Source organism: Ambystoma mexicanum, chromosome 3q (genome assembly GCF_040938575.1).
Source record: "Ambystoma mexicanum isolate Mex_15411 chromosome 3q, UKY_AmexF1_1, whole genome shotgun sequence".
Classification (NCBI taxonomy): domain Eukaryota; kingdom Metazoa; phylum Chordata; class Amphibia; order Caudata; family Ambystomatidae; genus Ambystoma; species Ambystoma mexicanum.
In genome coordinates, this window is record NC_090926.1 from 14,304,355 (window position 1) to 14,321,561 (window position 17,207).

The 17,207-nt window shown below is 48.7% G+C and overlaps 1 protein-coding gene and 1 long non-coding RNA gene across 3 annotated transcripts in view; one reads left to right on the forward strand and one right to left on the reverse strand.

The window, feature by feature from the left end:
- MIURF (mitochondrial elongation factor 1 upstream open reading frame) overlaps positions 1–9,173 on the reverse strand; it is a 48,044-nt gene extending 38,871 nt beyond the window's left edge. Inside the window, exon 1 of one of the 2 annotated variants that reach the window (XM_069652944.1) lies at positions 9,076–9,173. The gene's annotated coding sequence lies outside the window, so the exon portion shown is untranslated. The remainder of the gene's footprint in view (positions 1–9,075) is intronic. The other variant, XM_069652943.1, reaches the window with a different exon arrangement.
- A 98-nt stretch (positions 9,174–9,271) lies between these two features.
- Positions 9,272–17,207, forward strand: part of LOC138582017 (uncharacterized) — a 179,878-nt gene continuing 171,942 nt past the window's right edge. Inside the window, exon 1 of the long non-coding RNA XR_011304929.1 lies at positions 9,272–9,341. This is a non-coding gene — a long non-coding RNA (uncharacterized lncRNA). The remainder of the gene's footprint in view (positions 9,342–17,207) is intronic.

Sequence of the window (17,207 nt, forward strand, 5' to 3'; positions counted from 1 at the left end):
TGGCTAACATGGCCCCCATCTACCTCTGCAGTCGGCTGTCTCGCCACTCGAACTCCTGACCTCTAAGAACAGCCCAGACTCACTGTTTATCGATCCCTAGGTTTAAACTGCAAAAAGCGGGGGGCACTAGCTCTAAGCTATGGAACTCCTTCCCGCTACAATCAGAGCTGAAGACTCATTCAACACATTCAAGGCCAAAACCAAATCTTGACTTTTTGACCAGCACGAAGACATGCTCTGCGCCCTTGTTTTCCATACGCGGAACCACTGACTTCCGTTACTATTTTCTGTACAACCTATGGGTATATCCACTGTTAAGCCTACCAGCACTGTAATCACTAATGTATGAAGATAGAAACACTTAGTATTCTGTTAATGTAATTTTTATGTCTGTATATATGTGTTATTGTAACTTTGTACAAATTGCGCCCTGTTGCCTCCGGGCCTGATGGTCTGCGCATTATAAATAAAACAAACAAACAAAACTTGTACGGCAGGCTCTCCTTATTAAAAAGGACAGTGGTCCTCAAATTGCTATATTACTTCACTAATATTCCGTATGGCCTGGCCGCATGTTTTTTGATAGATTTCGATCCATGGTGATCCCTGCAGATGAGATGGGAGAGTATGCCCAGGCCGTTTGAACAGGGTGGCCTGCAGGCCCCAGACTTTGAACTATACTACGAGGTCTCACAAGCACAATTTGCCGGTTACTGGTATTCACTGCAAGAACAGCTGATACAAGCGGCCCGGAGCAGTATATCGCTTCCCCTTCGAGTTTGAGCACTATTGTCCTTGTTAACAACATGTGGACACATGCACATTCGACCCTGTCCGCACAAAGCACGCTTGGGCACGAGCATTCAATAGGCTTCGGGCATCTTCTGCCTACTTCGGAGCAATCCCAATCTGGAATTGACTGGGACTCGCCCCAACATACGACAAGGACATACAAATAGAGTGGGACCCTGAGGGAACACGACACTGCATGATCGTTTTCCTGATGGTCCCTTTGCCCCTCACACAGACTTCTCCGAAAAACTGGGTAATAATCCAATTAAATCACTACAATATTACAGGATGAGAGCAGCAGTCAGAAGGTGCTGGCTATAGTCCCCAGCCAAGCCCAACAAATGTGAAATACTAGGGACTGTGGTTACTGACAGAAATCCTAGAGGGTTGGTATCTAGGTTGTATAGGAAATGTCAAGGTGCTCAGACTCTTGCTCAAAGTGCCAAGGAAAAGTGGGAGGAAGATATGAATAGGTCGGTGGACGATGCTCATTGGCTCCGCTGTTGTCGCTTAACAAAGGAAGTATCTCTTACCGCTAGACACAGGCCTATACAATTCAAAATACTAAACAGGTTGCATTATACCCCCACAAGAATGGCTAGGTTCGCTCCCACGGCTTGTGCCGGTTGTGTAAAACGTGGTGGTGACGTGGCTGTTTCTTATCACGTGAACTGGAGTAGCCCACAGGTAGCTCAGTTCTGGCAGCTGGTTGCATAATGTTTATACAAAATTACAGGATGTCCCTCACATGCTTTCACCCCCCAAATACTTGTGCGGTGACATTGCCACGGTATCGGTTAAAATACACTGGGCCTCATAACAACACTGCCGTTCCGGAAAGAATGGTGGCCACCGTTGTTTCCAGACCGGCTGATTAAGAGTCCTGCAGGGGGGAGGAGCACTGACCTGGCGGGATTTACACCACCCGCCTGCAGGCGCAAATGGAAACACTGGCTCCGTCGTAGACTGAACTAGTGTTTCCATTGTCCCCATCCCAATGGAGTCCTATGGACTTCCGGGACTTCCAGAGGCGGAATTCTGTGTCACTGGCGTCGTAATGCCTCAGTTATTCCGGGAATCACGGAGGCGGAATGGTAATATGGGTCCGGCGGCGGTTTTTCCGGCACGGTTACCGCCGGACTCATTAGGAGGCCCACTGCCTTTTGAATCTGGGCTGTTGGATTGCCAAAAAATGAATACTGTATCATTGGAAATCGAAGGTTGCCCCAGATATTCAAATGATGTGGATTAGAGAGATGACCGATGTTAATGAGTGGGAGGTGGTCTAGGTTTCCCTGGTGACACCAAGTTGCGTGCCTAAGGACATTTGGGAACCTTTCTGCGATTACCTAAGAAAGCAGAGATCAACTCAGCAAATGTGTTGCGACTTAATGTTAAAAGCAATATATGTTAAGCTTAATCATGTCAGATTATAGATCTACAATTGTGCTCAAAGTTGATGGCAACATACTGTTGTGTAAAGGTGTTTCTGAGGATGTATATCTTGTACTGCACTAAATAAAGTTTAAAAAAAAAGAAAAAAAACATCGAAACAAATGGAATCACACCAATCACAAGTTGGCTTCAGACGGATGAGAGGAACAGAATCAGCACTTCTACCGATATGGAACGACCTGAAAATAAATGCAGATGACACCCAACCGGCCCTCCTTCTATTGGACAGTTCAGCGGCTTTTGACACAATCAGCCACGCAACATTAATAAAAAGATTGATGGAATGTGGCATGCAGGAAACTGCACTAAAGTGGATTACCTTATTCCTAGCAAACCGAACTGAAAGAACCTATCTACCACTGTTCACCTCAAACACCAAAAATATATCCTACAGAGTCCAACAGGGTTCCAGCCTCTCTCCTCAACATCTACATTTGCCTATTGATGAAACTCATTCGATTCTACGGACTTACCGCCTACAACTATGCAGACGACAACTGACTGTGAGAAAAAAAAAAAAACAGACCCAGGAACAAAATAACAACCCTCAACAACTGCCTCACAGACCTACACAACTGGATGACAAAGAACAACCTCAAACTGAACCCGGCAAAAAAGGAAATAATGCTCTCACCCACATAGTGGAACCTACACTTGGGCTGACCAATCAGTATGAGAACGCAACCAGAGACTACCAATGTAGTAAACAACCTAGAAATACTGATGGACAACAGACTATCACAGGAACCGCAAGTCAACGCAATCACCAAAAAATGCTTCTTCCTCCTACAACTACTCAGATCCCTGATACAAGAATTGCCTACGCAAACAGCCTCTACCTAGGAATGCCAGAAAGACTCACCAAGAAACCACAAAGGGTGTAAAATACAGCAGCCAGGATCCTACTAAGACTAAACAGAAGAGACCAAAGCACTCCAACTCTGAAATCCCTACACTGGTTACCAGTAAAAAAGTGCATCAAATTCAAAGCACTCTGCATCACCCACAAAGCATTGCACAGACAAGGAGCAGAATTCCTCCAGGGCAAGATTGGCCGGTATCGCCCAGGATGGGAACTAAGACCCAGCAACGACCTACAAATAGAGGCAAAACACCATGAAAAAAGGAAATTCGTCAGAACAGCGCTCTCACGTCTAATTGCTAACACCTGGAACAACATGCCCAAAGAAATTAGAACCACAGAAGAGCACATCCGCTTCAGGAAACTGCTCAAAACCTGGCTATTCAGCAGACAATGACAACCTAGAAGGGACACCAGCAACAACAACGCAGAAAAACAACGAGAGAGGAGACGAGAGGGGCCAAAGAACCGCAAACAAGAACCTAGCTAGATACCGTCAAGCGGCATCTAAAGGGCCACCCGAGAGAGACCACAACAAACTGACCGACTTTCTAACCCTCTTCCCTTCCTGCTCCTCCTACATAACTGACGCCTCTACACTAGATCTTGGACTAGGCACACTCATGTACATACAGAAAACCATTACCATGCTAACATCCAGCTTGAACCACCCACATAGCCCAATACCATCTAAAATGCAACAATACACCAAGATTCCAGAAAACCCTACAGCTACGACCACCTGTAACTCTGAATCCCTTATGGACACTACCTAACCAGTGCACACGACCAACACGTCATAACCACAAACACCAACACCAACACAAAACACTTCCACACCCCCGAGGCATGGAATCTCACCCATATGGTTACAGTGCGCGAGGCCGCTCACAAGTGACCACATGCAAACCATTCAGACACCAGTTCCTCCTGGTTCTGAACCTATCCTCTCACCCTTTTCCCCACTAACCCCCCCCCACCCCATCACATTTTTTTTTTTACAGATCCATGCGAGCGCCTGGAGAACACCCATGGCTGGTAGTGGTGCGGTACAAATCAACTGAACATAACATAATGCCAGTAATGATACTGTAAGAAAATATGCCAATCATGGCTCTGCCTCACACTCCTGTTGGCTTTGCTCTTAATTGTCACAAAAAAGAAAATATGTCGAAACTGGCTGCACAATGCAGTTGTTTTGCTCTTAATTGTCACAAAAAAGAAAATATGTCCAAACTGGCTGCACAATGCAGGCGAGTCTAGATGCGTAATAATGCTTATCATGTTTGCTTTACCCTTGATACCCATTGATAAAATCCACAATACAGTAAGAAATGGCTTGATTGGCTGCCCTAAATGCCAGTCTAGACACATAATACTCATCACGCTTGCTTTGTCATAGAATCCCAGTAAAAAAAAAAATAAAAAAAAAAAATAAAAAAAATGTCATGACACAGCAAAGAATGGCTAGTCTGGGTGCCCCAAAATGCCAGTGCAGTCACATGAAAGCACATATCCTTACTAAAAAAACGAGAAAAAAAAAAATACTGCATTTTGGACTAGCATCTATGATGGATACCCATTAAAAAGTGATTGCTCTTCCCTCAGCGGCCATTTTAGAAACTCAGAGTGATTGTGGAGCTCTACCCCCGGGCCAAAGACAATAAAGATAGATTAAAAGGGCCTTCCCCAGGGGAGGATTTATCAATGTAGGCTGCCGTGGTGGAGTGCAACAGCCACGAACATTGGGAGATTCGGCAGAGGCGGATGTGCGGCATTCGTCTCTGCGGTGCGGGGGCACTCCGCCTGCGGCCAGTGCAGGCCAAGCCAAGAAGCACGCTTGTAGACCGCGAGTAAGAACCACCACTCTGGGAGACCCAGGGTGTCCGAGGATCCAGTGCTGCTGTGAGGCGGGGTGGCGGAATGCAGCCGATGTCCAACGCCGGAGGAGCCCGTCAGGAAGGAGCTGCCTGGGATATTGGGAGGCCCACCAGGGCTGGATTTGTGGAGCAGGACCTCCCCTGCTGGCTAGCACCAGCGGGAAGATCTAGGCTGGACCGAAGTTCCACCCGCCCAAGCGAACCAGCATCTCATCTGAGAGATTAGGAGGATCCGGAGGAGCCATACCCATTGCCCACTGCTTAGAGCGGCGCAGCGGAGAAGAGCATCTGAATCATCCAAGAGGCCCGGGAGGGGCTGCACAGCGAAGAGGCAGGAAGGCGGCGACCCTGAGGGGCTCAACTCCCCTTTAAACCCCCTCTTTGGGTGTGAACCATCAAAGGTTAGCATGCGCCCTGGCAAAAGGAAAGTCTGCAAGCAGGCAGAGGCTGGCGAGTCCAGGCAGTGGATCACCAGCTTGAGCAGAGTAACATTGAGGAGTGGGGGAGCATGGCGGGAGGGCCCCTGCCCAAGCTTTGAAGCCAGAACTTTGCAGAGAATACCAGGGGAGGTCTAGTGGTGTTATAGCCGGGGCGGCTGGAGGCCCATTGGAGGTAAATTTTGGAACTGAATATAGTGCCTCGGGCAGCACACCCCCACCCAGAAGTACAGCAAGGGAGACAAGAGGCGTACCACACATAGGAGACAGGCCAATCCTGAGGCCGAAGAGGGGCTAAAGAGTCCATCTACATCCGTTGTGGGCAAGGAAGAATAAGGGAGAGGCCATCTGGTCGGGCTCAGGGCAGAGTGATCATGGCCCCAAGGCCAGGAGGAGGGTCATTTGAAATCCAAGAAGGAGGACAAACAGTGGCTCAACTGCGCACAGTTAGAAGGGATTTCCAACCCCCCTCCACAGTCAAGGGCGGACCCACAAAGAAGCACAGCGAGGAGGTTCCTACCTACCCTGAAGTCTCCTTTGCTACCCCTGTGGTTTCCATGGCCACCCCTAAAAAGGCTCATGGGATGTGGCCAGCACCACGTGGCTCTTTATTTGTGGAGGGCTAGCTTTCTTGTTCAGGCCTCTAAAAAAAAATAAAAAATAAAAAACACAGAGGGTTCCGAAAGTGTAACACTTTGAGCAGTGATCCTATATAAGAAAGAATATGAATAACAAATAATTTGTCTTTCTGGAATTCTATCCAATAATTGCTAGACTAATTAAAAGTTTATTTTAGGCACACTTAAGGGGGTGAGTCACTGATTTAGTCTGCTCTTAAACACCTCAACTTCTTAGCCTTTAATTCTTCTGAGTTCGATTAATGAGTGCCAACACAGAGTGGGTGATATTGTATGCATTTATGTTCTATATAAAGCGCTTAAGTGTAAATGCTATATAATAACATATCATTATCATTGGGCCTTGGGCATCTGCTTGCATTCACAGTAATTTGGAAATATGGGCCTATGTACACTGATATTAACGATACATATGGTGATCCATTCTGGCATGAAATGTATATCACGTTATAGTGGTCTACTAACTATATTTTTCGTAGTGTACTTATGAACAATGCTATGTGATGCCACTTCGTGTTTTGATATATGATAAGGATATGATAAGGCATTTATAACATGCCTATACACAAGTATTTCTAGACGTGACGCAGCAAGGGAGGGGGAAAAGAGGGGAGACATAGAATGATGCTACTAGGCCAAGTGTCATTCAGATCGCGCAAGTGCAGGGGAAGGGGGAAGAGGAAAAGTTCAGAGTGGGAGGGGGGCTTGACAGTGCAGTACATGGGAAAAAATAAATAAATTAAACAAAATGAGAAGTAGGGCCAGCTGGTGGCAAGGGTAAGTGCAGACATCAGGTGTCAAGTGCTGGTGGGGGACTGTAGGGATACAAAAAAAATCAGTCCCCAAGGGCGGGGGTTGCCAGGGAGGCGCTGCAGGAGTGTAATTGGTGGGAAGGGACCCGGGCCTGAGATCAGAGGGTGGTCAGGTAACCAGTACAGTTCAGCCAGGAATTCAGCAGGGGAGAGGAGGAGAGAAAGCAGAAGCAAAGAGGAAGGTTTTGAGGTGCTTCCGGAGAGAGTTTTCCTCAACTTTCAGGGAGGCAGCTCCAGAGGGAAGCCCCAGCTCAGGAAAGAGATCTACCACCAACTCGGTGCTTGGAGAAGCGACTGACCCTGAGGGAGTTGGAGGCGGATGAGTGAAGAGCTCGAGGAGGAAGATATTTAGAAATAGAGAGTTGAAGGCATGGAGGCCCCAGAAGGCCTTGTGGACAATACAGAGGCTTTTGAACTTAATCCTAGTAGGCACTGGGAGCCAGTGAAGAGATTTCAGTCCTGGAGAGATACGATCCCCCTGGGCTTGAGGACAAGAACAAGTCTTGTAGTCCTGCTCTGGATGAGTTATAGAGGGCAGTGAGTAGAAGCAGGCAGATTTAGAAAGAGGCTGTTGCAGTAGTCCAGCCTAGAGAGAACCAGAGCTCTGGAGACAGTGAGCTTCTGGGGGAAGGAGAGAAAAGGAAGAATACCTGTGAGGAGGTGCAGCTGGTAGTGAGACATCAGAGATGTGAGGAGAGAAGGAAAGTGTGGAGTCGAAGATGACACCAAGGTTTTTAGCCTCGCAGGTGGGAGCGGGAAGAGGGCTAAGAGCGCCAGCCAGAGAGTGACAGGAAAGGAATGAGCAGGTGTGCCGATGAGGCGAATCTCAGTCTCACAGCATTAAGGCAGAGATCATTGGCAGCACACCATTTTTGGATAGCAGTCAGGGATGAGAGACAGAAGAGTGGCTTTTGTCAATGGGTGAAAGGTCACATTCCATCGCCTCTGTGTGATGTCAGAGGTTGTGTGATTCGCTACCCCTGGCATTTTGGGGTAATAACATCCCTGGTTGCTACGCCCTGAAAACATTTCCAGAAGAGGTCCGAAGGATGCAAAACAATATCAGGGAGAAGAGGAGGGGGCAGGGCTCCCCCCATCAGACCTGCCTATGCAGTATGTCCAAAATCAAGGGGAAGGACATGCAATCTGCCCCCAAGCCTGTGAAGAAACCACAGAGCAATCTGTAGAGACTCTGGCACAGAGACAGCGAGGTCGGCTGGGGGTGGGGGAGGTGGGAGAGGTTTTGGGGGCACTGCCTACTCTCCTCATGGCAATCGCACCCCACACCCAGGGAAATGTCACCCTCCGGGGACCGGGGCAATCGCACCCCCAGCAGCTGCCCACTTTGCACAGGTCAAGAAACTGGCCCGATTATTATATATGTAGTCACTTACACCAGAGCAGGGTCTGTGTAATAGCTGCACAGCAATGGCATCGCTGGGGGGACCCATGCCGATCCTCTGAAATCGTGCCCCCTGAGCTCGGCTGCTCTCTGCACTGTCAACGCAACACAGGAGCTCAATAACAGGATGTGTACCACTATACAGAAATAGTGTACGGAGGCTATCATAAGCCTTCATAAGCACTCGGCTTGACTCATAAAAACAACAATTAAAACAGTTCAGCCCCCTCTGCAGCTAAGACCAGCACCTCCAATCAGAAGGTAGTGCATGGAACTTCTAATGATGGCCCATTTGGTCACTGAATGGTTCTGTGCCTGCATTCTGATGGGAGGGGAGGTGCAGTCGGGTGCGGGTAGTTGGTGTGCAAAAAAGCCTTACTGCAGGAGTGCTTGTGACGTCACACATTACCTTTCATAGGTGCACTACCCTCTTTTGTCTGTACCCCCCCCTACTTTTGTCTTTGGTCCCCTCTGTGGCCCTCCTAAATTTGATTCCTGGGGACGCCACTGCAGTTACGGCATCTGCGAGCCTTCCAAAGAGTTCGGAGCAGCTACTGTGTCTAACAGGCTGCCCTGTGTCATTTCAAAACCAGATAGAAAGTCACGTACTTACAATGTTTGATTTCAACATCTGATAAGTACAATACAACGAATTACAGCTTCAACGTGCATTTCCAGAGGTTGCAAAAAAGAGCTCCTCTTAACAATATAACAAAAGGGTGAGAACGTCTAAGTTAACGGACGCTAAAAGAAATGTATATAAAATTCACTACAAGAGCTGGAACGCATGCACTCACCGGATACTGCCTCGAATCAGGACATGAGCGTTCTAGTAAAGGGTAAAACTAATGCCTAGTTCTCATCCGAGAAACGGACCCTAGCAACTCTCCGCCACTACGTCATCACGTGGACTGCTCTGCATCACATGGGCTGACGTGGGCTGCTCTGCGTCACGTGGGTTTCACAGTTCTCCTCGTCATCTTTTTTGCACGAGCGAGAACGCCGGGAAGGCAAATGGCGAAGGCGTTCGTTTGACGATCTGGATGGAGCGGGAAGGCATTTTGTATAGTTGATTGTTATTTGGTGCTTGAATTTGGTTTACGGGAAGTCTTAAAGTTATCTCATGTTCTTGATTGTTACTTTAATGCAGAATGGCAAAATTGGGAAGTGGATATTTCTGTGTATTTGGAGGGTTTGTAATGTGCATTAGGGGTGAGACAATATTGGGGTGGGGGATATTTCTGTGTATTTTGGGGGTTTATAATGTGCATCACAGGGGTGAGGCAGTATTGGGAAGGGGGTATTTCTGTGCATTTTGGGGGGGGTGTAATTTGCAACCAGGGTGAGGCAATATTGGGGCGTGGAGTATTTGTGTATTTTGGGGATTTGTAATGTGCATCACAGGGGTGAGACAATATTGGGAAGAGGGTATTTCTGTGTAGTTTGTAATGTGTGTCACGGGTGAGGCAATATGAGGGAGGGGGTATTTCTGTATTTTGGGGGTTTGTAATGTGCGTCCCGGGTGAGTCAATATTGGGGAGGGGGTATTTCTTTGTATTTGGGGGTTTTGTAATGTGCATCGGGTGAGATTTACTTAAAGTACAGGTGCATTCAGTTCTTTTTTGGGTTTTCTCATGCAGAAGGGCGATTTGCTCGGTGAGATGTGTTTTGTGGGGCTGGGCCCAGCACGTTCCTCCCTTCCCAATAGGACTTCCACTGTACCAGTTGTGATGTTACAGGTACAACGGGTGACTGGGGTCATGTGATATGGGCGGGGAAGTTAAATAAAGGGAACACCGGAACTACGTCAGTCCTGGTTTATGCACCGCACCGTCGTGTTGTTATTTACAGCGCTGCATGTATGAGGCCCACGTGGGCCCGCAAGTGTTACCCGGCCCCCCGCGCCGACGCAATCAGCATCAGAACACTGGTGACGAGGCTGATATGCACCACGTGTGTCTGTTTGATAAAAGCTACTGCAGCCCCAAAAAAGCCACAGGGAACACAAGCGCTCCGCTACCATGCGTGTTCCATACTACGCGGCTGTACCAGAGCTCACAACTGAACGTCAGGCGTCCCAACGCTCCACCTGCAACGCTCCAACTTACTGGCTCCACACTCCGGTAAGCGTTGAAACGCCCACAACACTCCAGCAACGATAACGTGCCCGCCAGCATGCAAAACTACGAAAATAAAAGAAAAACACCCACTTAAGGCCCAGGCCATACTCCGTCACCACAGAGACATTCATAATCCTCTGAAGCAGGATAAACCATGCTGCAGATAAGGGGTAACGCCCATTTAAGGCCCAACCTATGCTCCCTATCTACAGAGACATTAAATCTTCTGAAGCAGAGTGCAAACACACGACACATGGCTGTGGCAGTGAGGCCTTACCCGGGCCCAAACCAGGACAAGCCAAGCAAGCTAGGCCCACAGTGGCAAGCACATTTCTGAAAAAGGAGCAAGGAATACACGAGGAGCGTGCGCAGCACCATAGGCTGTCAGGTCGAACCCTAATGCAAGCCCTGCAAGGGCAGGAACCAGCCCAGCTGACAGGAGAAGCAACCTGTTCAGCCCGGAGAGACAAGACCCATCACAGACCAGCCTCATGGGGCCCTTTGACCCCCTACACTACGGGAGCCACTCTTCGCTGGGGCATATGGATACACCAGTTCGAACTGCACCTAGAAGCAAGGGAAGTCACTGAGGACAGGAAAAAGCACACACTCCTCCTACTCAACATTGGGGCTGCAACACTGCACCTGTTCAATACGCTCCCCAACAACGGCGCTGCCGACGCCTACACTACAGCCAAAACTGAACTGACCAACAAGTTTAAACCAGTCCTCAACCTTGACCATGGTCATAGAGCGCGAAAACGAAACTATGGACAATTTCCATGCAGGACTGAGAGACCTGGTCATCGGATATGAATTTCCCAACAAAGAATTTGCAATCCGCCTCCAAGTCATAAATGGACTGTCGTCTGAGAAGCTGAGGAGAGCCATATCGTCTGAGAAGCACATCTCACTGTCACGCATCCTCGAGATGGGACGACTCTGAGAACGCACGGACGACCAAGTGGCAGTGATAGAGGCTGAAATCCAACTCCTACGACTAGACAACACCCAGAAAAATGAAGAAATTGCAGCCATCAAGAGGTGGAAAGCCACCTGAAAACAAGAAGGTAAAGGCTCAAACTACTCCACACCAACCTGACCGCAGGGGCGAAACGACATGTGCAAATGGTGTGTCAGCCCATGGCACTGAGGGGAACCATGCCCCGCATGGGGAGTAATGTGCCGAAAATGCAGTGTTTAAACCATTTCACGGCTCGATGCCTGCACCCCGCTATCTCATGGGGAAATAGCCCAACAACCACAGGATCGCTGAAGGAGTTACACTCAACAAGAGCCTTCCTGCCAATCAAGGGGGAAAGGGAGAGCAAGGGCAGTTGACAGCTCGCAAAGATCACCCAGCAGCAGCAAAAGCGAAGAAAGTGTCTCTCCAGACAGGCACGGGGAAGAGAGGCGGAAGAGACCAGGAAAACACGGGAAAGCCGGGAAGCAAAGAAAACAACACTCTTGCACAATCATAGCTGATGGTAACCCCATGAAAGTAGTCATCGACAAGGGGGCAACTGTCAACGTAATGCTCACACACGCGTTCAACATACCTGACACCAGACGGGCGCTTCAAGAGAGAAGAGTGCAGCTGTTTGCGTATGGCTGAAAGAAACCGCTGCCGGTGGAAGGGTCACTCCGGTCGAACCTCTCCTACAACAACACTTCTTGCCGAACGAGAATCTGCATGTACATGCAGGCTTATAGACGCTACTCAGCTGTCGAACAGCAGAGAAGCAGCATTTGATCCAGTTTGCTTTCAGCATCCAACCAACAGCAATCAACCCCCTTCCCAAAAAGCACCACTGAGTATTCCAAGGCATTGGATTCCTTCGAGGCAGGACCATCAAGCTGCATATAGATCCAACCATAGAGCCGAAAGTGGTACGAGATAGCCAGGTCCCTTTTCATGTGAGGGAGGTGGTGGAAAAGGCATCGTTGAGAAGACATCAGGGACGACCCAGTGGGTGTCGCCCATGGTGGTGGCACAACAACCAAGATAGCTTTCATGATTCCTGCCCCTCATGTCCCCAGCCCTCCAAGATGTCAGGCCGGAGCCAGGCCACAATCACCTACATGGCCCTCAAGGGCCTCTCCATCCCTCCAAAGACCCACTTGGAGTCAGACTTGGCACTTGTGGCACCAGACTCACTCACTCCCATAGGATAACATTGGGGATTGGACTTGTAGTGCATTGATGGGGACAAGATGGATGCCCCCACATATTTCTGTTCCCAGAAGTGCATGTGCAGTCTAGTCTTTTGGCTGTGGTTCAGCCCAGAGACACCTGGGATATCCAGAGACTATTTAAGCCACGTCCAGGCTGAGAAACATGCTTTGTGTTTTCTACACCTGCAGCGTGACACTCAGCATGTTCGGATCGGTCTCCAGTAGGCCTGCATCTTTCTTCTGTGCTCAGCTCCTGCAAGAACAAGAACACCGTTAGGAACAGCCTTACCTTGCAGCGCTTCTGCCCATCATTCATCGCTTCTTCTGTTCTACAGGCATCTTCGCGGTGTCATTCCCATCCCGGCACGCCGCTTCCTAAGGAAAAGGGAAAAGAACAGGAAAAAAGGCATTAGTAAGCATTCAGCAAATACGCTTATTTTTAAAGACTGTACGAGCTTCAAACGCTTACCTGAATCCCAGCCACTCTGGGGGAACTCTGTCTCCGGAACCTCACATCCATCTGCAAGAGGGAAAAGACACTCCAGGTTAGCGTGGAAACATCTAGAGGCTCTGCATACCGCGCTTCCTCACCGCATTTCTTCATAACCGGCATCCACGCTGAAAACGTTGCAGCACCTAAAAGACACAGAAAAATAACTAATTTCAATACAAATACAAAAGGGTCGCATCGCGCATCGCGTTCTCACTCACCTTCAGCGCTACTCATCTCAGCAGCATGTCGCAATCCCCAGACGCCGGCCATCATCTAAGGAAGGAAAGGAATGAAGTTAGAGAACTGTTTAAAAGACTCATTATCCTTACCTGTCGGACTCTTGCCAGTGAAGTAACTAGGCAGCAGTGAGCCCGCATCAATCAACGCGCCCCTGCGCTGAAAGCAGGACGGAGAGCACACTTTCCAAGAAAACAAGGCCCAGTCTCCAGTCGAGTAGACTCCAGGGAAGGGTTCGAGGTCGTAAAAGGTCAGAACAGGCTGAGTGACGTCCCCGTGGATACCAGGTGAGCGTTACAGAACACAAAGCCTCACATCAAAATCCACCTGGGCGTCTTGGAAACGTCAGAAACCGACCAGTTAGCCCACATGTGGGGGAGCTACGTTCCAGAGTACATGCAGCCAGGCAGGAGACCAACACCCTGAGGAGAGAGCTGATAGTAGCCAAAGAACGCACTGATGATTTAAGCCGGCAACTTCTCCAGTCACAAGCAGGGCATGCACCATTTCCGGGAAGCGTGCCCTCGATGCCAGCACCATCAGCCAATCCCGTTCAGATAACCCTTCCTGGGGCAGTTCCCTTGGCCCCGCCCAAACAATTAACGGGGGATCCCAAGAGGTTTGCAACGTTCATGAACCAGTGCCGTCTGCACTTCCTTTATAGACCAGGGGCCTTCCCGAATGACCAATCACGGGTCGCTTTTGTGCTATCCTACCTGAGTGGTAGCGCTGCGGACTGGTCTGTACCCTTTGTGGCCCAAGACGATCCTTTGCTGTATGACTTCAGGGGCTTTCAGCAGGAGATGGAAAAGCTGTTCGCCCGTCGTACTCATGGGCAGGCATTAAACAGCAAACTTCTGTCCCTACGCCAAGGGAATCAAGACTTATTAACTTACATAGCCACGTTCAATAGACTCGTAGTTGAAGCAGAAGGGCCAGTGGAGAAGAGAACCACGTTATTTCATCGGAGGTTGTGGGGGGAGCTCAAGGATGTTCTTGCACAAGTAGTGAACCCCCCGAAAGACTGCTCAGAATTCATTGACCTTGTTGTTCAACTGGATCATAGGTTGCAGGACCGAAGAGCAGATCGAACCAGACCAGACCCTCGCCCTATGCATGTGCGTTCAAAGGACAATATTTCCTGCACAACGGAAGGTTCACGAGAACCAATGCAAATCGGGGGGGTCAGATCCCCCTTGACTAAAGCGGAAAGGGATAAAAGGAGACAGCAGCAGTTATGTCTGTACTGTGGAAGGTCAGGTAATTTCCTTAAAGAGTGCCCTATGAAGCCACCGAGGAGGACGTTAGGGGCCACGGACAAGGAAGGTACCATCAAGGAATCGGAAAACTCCCCAGCCCAGCAAGTGTAGAGGTCCACTTGTCGAGCGAAGAAAGTGAACTACAGACCTCCCATTTTTGTGGTCTTGATCAATCACCAACAACCATCTCGGATGTACGCAGTAAGAGCGTACATTGACAGTGGAGCCGTTGGGAATTACATCGACCAGGATCTTGCGGCAAAGATGGGGCTTCCGTTACGCCCTAAATCAACCACAGACACTGTTACCACTGTCGATGGCACGGAAATAGCTTGTGGTCCAGTATCCCAATGCATTGCAGCTTTAACCCTTCTGTGCCAGGATGGACACCAAGAATCTATCGTTTTCGACCTCATTAAGGCACCACAGTTCCGGTTGATTTTGGGAATGCCATGGTTAGTAGCTCACAATCTTAGAATCGATTGGCGAGCAAAAGAATTGGCCTTTCCCGAGACTTGCGCCCACACATGTTATCGCCAAGAGAAACAACCAATAGACACCAGAACCTCCACACTTGCGACTGTGGCAATCGGCACCCTACCAAGTGAATACCAGGACTTTCAAGATGTCTTTCAGAAAGAACACGATAATACCCTGCCACCGCACAGACCATACGATTGCCAAATCGACCCGATACCCGGCGCACAAATCCCTTGTGGGCGAATTTACGCACTCATGGAACCAGAAAACAAGCACCTGAAGGCCTATCTTGACCAATACCTGGCCAACGGGTTCATCCGTTCCCCAAAGTCTCCAGCAGCCAGTCGTCTATTCTTCGTACCGAAAAAGGAGGGGGACTTGAGAACATGCATCAACTATCGCGCACTGAACCAGGTTACCGTAAAGAACCGCTACCCTCTGCCACTGATCCCTGAATTGCTTGATCAAGTCAAAAATGCCCAAATCTACACAAAACTAGACCTGAGGGGGGCATATCACCTTGTTCGTGTAAAACAGGGGGACAAATGGGAAACCGCTTTTCGCACCAAATACAGTTTGTACGAATATCAAGTAATGCCCTTTGGCCTTTGCAACGCGCCTCCAACATTTCAATACTTCATGAATGATGTCCTACGGGAATTGATTGATGTCTGTGCTCTAGTGTACATATTCTAGTATATTCCGCATCAAAGCAGGACCATGTTAAACACGTCCGATCCGTATTGGAGAAACTCTGTCAACACCAGCTCCATGCCAAGCTCGAAAAGTGCTCATTCCACGTCTCTGAGGTGAAATTCCTGGGCTTTATTCTCAGCCCGAATGGAATCCGAATGGATGTACACAAGGTAGATGCTATCCTGAACTGGCCATCCCCAAATTCATTCAAGGGGGTTCAAAGTATGCTGGGTTTTGCAAACTTCTACCGCCGTTTCATCCCAGGATTTTTGCAAATCGTGCATCCCATCACGTCATTGCTAAGGAAAAGCAACAAAAAGTTCCAGTGGACAACAGAAGCCGAGGAAGCTTTCAAGGAACTCAAAGCAAGATTCACATCTGCCCAATCTTATGCCACCCTCGCCCTGATCTCCCATACCCGGTGGAAACGGATGCCTCAAGCATGGCTATGGGAGCCGTCCTCTCACAAAAGGACCCCAAAACGGGCCAGTTACACCCTGTTGCCTTCTGGTCACGTAAATTCACACCCACTGAACTCAATTACGCTATCACAGACAAAGAACTCCTGGCCACTAAGTCAGCCTTTAAGGCATGACAGCACTACCTCTTGGGCGCCAGACACACAATCACCGTAATAACTGACCACCGGAAACTCCAGTACCTAAAAACGGCAAAGGCCCAATCCTCACGACAACTACATTGGGCTCTTTATTTTGCCGAATATGACTACGTGATTACATTTCGACCAGGGGTGAAAAACGGGAAGGCTGATGCCCTTTCCCATATGGGGGTGGAAGAGCAAGGGTATCAGACCCCTGACCCAATAGCAATCATCCCGAGTGACAAGCTCCTAGGAATCAGAGCAACCATAACTCGGAAAGAATTACATCAAGAAATCCAAAACCTATTGATTCCAGAGCAATTGCAAGCGTGAAGTGCACAAGGAGAACATTACATGATAAAAGATCAGTTGCCCTTCTTCAGGAATCGTTTATTCTTACCAAACCAAGAACTACGAGAACAAGTCCTGTCCGGTTATCATGATTCCTTGATCGAGGGCCACCCCGGAATCGCTAAAACCCTAGCCAAGGTAAAACGAAATAATTGGTGGCCCACATGGCGTAAAGAAATTATCCAATTCATCCTATCTTGTGGAGTGTGTGCTCAAAAGAAGTCATCCAAGCAGAAACCGTCTGGGCTATTACAACCATTGAAAATCCCACCAGCACCCTGGCAAACGTTGTCCCTCGATTTTATTACTGACTTACCACCCAGTCAAGGGTTTAACACTATTCTTGTGGTTGTGGACCTAGTTTCAAAAATGGCACATTTCATTCCTCTTAAGGGGCTCCCAAATGCTTCCACTCTGGCAAAGGTATTTCATGAAGGAATTGTACGGCTCCATGGGTTTCCTTCAGTTTTAGTCTCAGACCTAGGTACTCAATTCGTATCTAACTTCTGGAGAAAAT